This window comes from Crocodylus siamensis, chromosome 2, assembly GCF_052110815.1.
Source record: "Crocodylus siamensis isolate JL-2025a chromosome 2, ASM5211081v1, whole genome shotgun sequence".
Lineage (NCBI taxonomy): Eukaryota > Metazoa > Chordata > Crocodylia > Crocodylidae > Crocodylus > Crocodylus siamensis.
This window is the reverse complement of record NC_143396.1, coordinates 17,816,555-17,820,848: the sequence shown is the minus strand read 5'-3', so window position 1 is coordinate 17,820,848 and position 4,294 is coordinate 17,816,555.

The following is a 4,294-nucleotide window of genomic DNA, read 5'->3' as shown; positions in this document are numbered from 1 at the left end:
GCAAACATGAGCATAATTCTTCTAAGAATGTACTTTTGACTGTTTCTTTAAATTAAAGCAAGGGTAGCTCTGCTTTTGCCCCACAACTGTTGGATGATATCTGCAGGTAAAGAGGTGCTCAACTAGAACACCTCCCTCATGTTACCTTCCCCATCCCTAACACAGCTGGCTGCAAGAGCAACAGGGCTGGAACTTGCTGAGGGAAAAAAAAACGTCATTTCTTCCTAAGTCCTTAGTAAAAAGCAGCTCTGCTGTATTACAGGAGGCAACTTGAGCTGCCTGTAGCTTTAGCAAGGAGCCACAAAAGTGAACTGCAAGGCAAAGAAAAGATAGGGGACAGGAGCAAGAGGAAGAGACAAAAAGAACAGAAACGGCAAACTGAAGAGGTTATTATGGCTGCATCTACATGAGATGCTGACTGCACGGTCATTTAGTACTTGTATAAACAGTAATGCACATGCACAGTAGCGTCGCATCACACTTCCTGCCATGCAACGCTACTGCACAGTAGTATCAAGCTACTATGCAGTCAGCATCTCATGTACTCACTCCCCAGCCACTATCACTTGAGTAAGGTCATGGAGCACTAATATGACTGAAATCACTTTTCTGTAAGGGAGGACTAGATACTCTGACAGTTCTAGCCACTAGCCCTACCCATGACAACTGGTTAATCATATAACACATTTTGATTCATCTAAAGTGGAACAAAGGAAGCTTTAGACACTGCTAACACTAAATCAGACAGCCCTGGTGATATACACTGATGCATCTTTTGTTAAAGTGATTCCTCCTACCACCCTTGCCTCCCAGCACATCTAAGAATGGGTAGATCCACTCTGTTGCGAGGGGCCTGCTCTCCCTGTACCACACAGGGAAACGTCACCAGCTTTTAAAGCTTGAGCAAACAATGTCAATGGAAAGAGGAAGGGCAGTGTTATTTTGGCTAAAGTGGACCCATTCTAACTGCACATCCATGGAAAAGCAGCAACTTTTGCTTCTCATCCTGTGCTTCCAGCTTCGCAAATGCATTCAGGCCCCTCATCCAGCTGGTCTTCCCTTTACTGAACCCTGGGCCTCCTTGAAGGTTCCTCACCTGGTCTCAGTCTTCCCTTCATCTGTACTAGGTCTCAGTCTTCCCCTGTCTTGCTCCTCACTCAATCTCAGTTCACTCCTAGTTTGATCTGGCCCCTACTTCCATCTCTTTCATGTTTTTCATCCCATTCTACTCTAGTCTCCGCACCTAGAGAAGTGTTTGGTGGCATGCTATTTTAAAAACTCATTTATTTATTACAGTGCTTACCTCCTAGGGCAGGGGCTTTCAACCTTTTTTAGTAAATGTACCTCCAGCAGCGGGATGCAGAGTGGCAGCAGCGTGGGGTGGTGAGTGGTAGCCACCACCACCACCACGTGGAATTTCCACCTTCCTCCCCCACGTCCCGTTGGCTGGGCAGCACCTGTGTGGCTCACAGGGGGGTGCTACTATCCTTGCCCCACCCCTGCTTCTGGGAGGTGGTGGCATGGGGTGGTGGGTAGCAGCACTCCGTCCCCACCTGCCCGTACCCCCTAGGGCCTTTCCAAGTATCCCAACAACTTTTGTCCTAGGGGAATGGCCTAACACATCACTTACCTCCTCAAACTTCCTGCAGCACCCTTCAAAGGATCTTGAATCACCCTGGCTGAGAATCACTGGTCTAGAGCAGTGTTTCTCAGCCTGTGGGTCACACCCAAAAGTGGGACGCAAGAATATGTGAAAGGGTGACAAACGAACTTTAAAAATGGATTCTCCTTTAAAGGAGAAAAACGTGGGAAACTGGCTTTTCCCTTGCAGGTTGGCAGAGTTCCAGCCTACACAGGGCTGCTTGGGCCCCCCCCCCCGCCCCACACTGGGGGAGCTAGGGGGCAGCAGGTTGGATGTAAGGGGCACTGGGTCAGGACTGGCCATGGATGTTTACAAATTAGAGTGTACCGATGAAGATTTTCTTGGCCCATCCTGATAGCCATATTGGCCAATACCAACCCATTAACAGATTTACAGGAATGCAGCCCAGCAGTTTGGAGAAAAGACTCCTGCCGGTAACTCTGTGGGGGAGGAAAGGGGTGTTGCGGGGAGGAGCAGATCAAGGCCCTCATGTTGAGGGAAGAAGTGGAGCAGGCGTTGCTCAGCCAGGGCGGGGCATGGGGCAGAGTCATAGGCAGCTCATCCAGGGGGTGGGAGGGTGGCTCCCTGCTGCTGCATGAACACTTTGGGTACGGCATGGGGGGCATATGTTCCCCTGGATTTGTATGCAGGGTGAGGGCATGCTGCCTGCTGCAGGATTGGGGCCAAGGGCTATGCCAGACTCTTTCCAGCAGTGGGGCTGGGGCTACACTTGAGGCGGGGTGGGCCTTAGCTGTGTAGGGTGGGTGGCAGCAGCACTAGGGGGAGGCTTGGAAGACTATGGCCACCCCAAAATTTTCCACAGCCAACCCTCCCAGTGATGCTGCCCACCTGGCGCAGCTGAGCCTGACCTGCCCTCACCAGCCCTGAGTGCAGTCAACCCCCACCAGGAAAAGGATGGTGCAACCCCTGGCCCCAAGCCCACAGGAAGCAGCCCACTGTCACCCCCTGCACAAAGCTGGGGGGCATATGAGCATGCCATTCTCCCCCAGCTTTGTGCATGATCGTACCCTGGGGGTGCACACAGCAGCGTGGAGCTGCTCCCCCTCCTCACCCCCCTACAACCCCTGCACATGCTGCCAATAGCTCTGCCCTGTACCCTGCCCTTGATTCACCAACCTGTTTGGGCAGCGCCTGCCTCTGCCCCACTTCCTCCCTCACCCTGGAGGTCTTGATATGCGCCTCCTCACACCCCATCCCTCCCCCATAGACTTACCAGCTGGATGCTGCTCTCCAAGCTGCCAGACTGCATTCCTGGCTGTGTGCATGCTGCAGCTGCATGCACACATGCACCATTTATCGGTGACCTTATCAGCCAAAAAAAGCCAAAATAATTTTATTTTCCCATTATCGGTGCTAACCCGACATGCAACTGATATATTGGTACATCTCTATGTACAAGTGGGTCCTGGTACAAAAAAAGTTGAGAACCACTGATCTAGAGGGAGCCTAGGTCCTCTGCACTGGAATCAGGGAGCTCCACCTGCAGTGATGCCCACATTCAGGAGGGGCGTTAAGACTATAGAGAATGTCTCCTTGTTCTCACTTTTTGACTAGGGACAGAAGTTACACATGAAACAATTTAAGGAATTGGAAACTGGTTTAAACCTGTAACAGAACAGAAGTTCAGTGCACATTAACTGCTTTCAAAATGGCCTGGTTTAAGATAAACCTGGATGGATGTAGTTATCAGACTCAACTGATTTAGGTTAAACTGGTTTATGGAACATCTGGCTCAAATCTTCCAGAATCAAGCTCACTCTCAGTTCCCCAGCATCCCAGAAGGCTTTGGAGTTCTGGGCTGTGCTGTCAGCTCCAACAAAGCAAGGTCAGCCCAATCTGCAGCTGCCACAGAGCTGAGGCATTCAAGCCTCAGCTTCTCAGTCTGCTTACTGCCTGGGCCCCCCTAGCCCCAGGCTGTACAGCAAGGAGCGGAAAAGTCCCTGCAGTGGCGGTAGCTTTTTGCTTCCCTGCCCCCCTTGCAGCCCAGTGAGTTGGGCAGGGATTGGCTCAGCCCTGCCCTTTCCATAGTTTCCGCCTCCTAGAGGTGGGGAATATACATTCCTCCACTCCTGCTTGAAACTCACTCCTCCAGGTGGGGTCTGTGGGGAAGCCCCTGCCCAGAAGCTTCTCACCTGCCCCCCTGCAGCTCTGAGCCATGCTGGGATCCCCCAGCCCTTCCCCAGCTATCACCTCCAAGAGGGGTGGGGGAAAGGACAGGGGAGGAGGTTAGCCCACCCCCCCAGTCAACGTCTGCCTGGCATGGAGGGGAAAGCACCCACCGGTGGGCTCTTCCCACAGCTCAGAGCTGGGCTGGGGAGTGGGCTCAGAGGCTGACAGCTGGAGAAGGGTTAGGGATAGTGTGAGCCCAGCCTGGCTGGGAGGGGGGACAGGACCCCTGGTGGGTGCTTCCCCCCACCAAACCCCGGCTGCAAATCAGGCCTTGGCTGCTGGTTCAGCAGCCTTAGGCAGCCTGGCCATGAGGGGTGGTGCACGAGCACTCCCAGGCTTCTGGCCTGGGCCAGTGCAGGCCTTGCCCACTCTTGGGCAGTTCAGTTTGTTACTGGCTCAATCTAGGCAGCTTAGAAAAAACCGCAAATATTGAATCCATTCTGCCTCTGGTATTTTGGTACT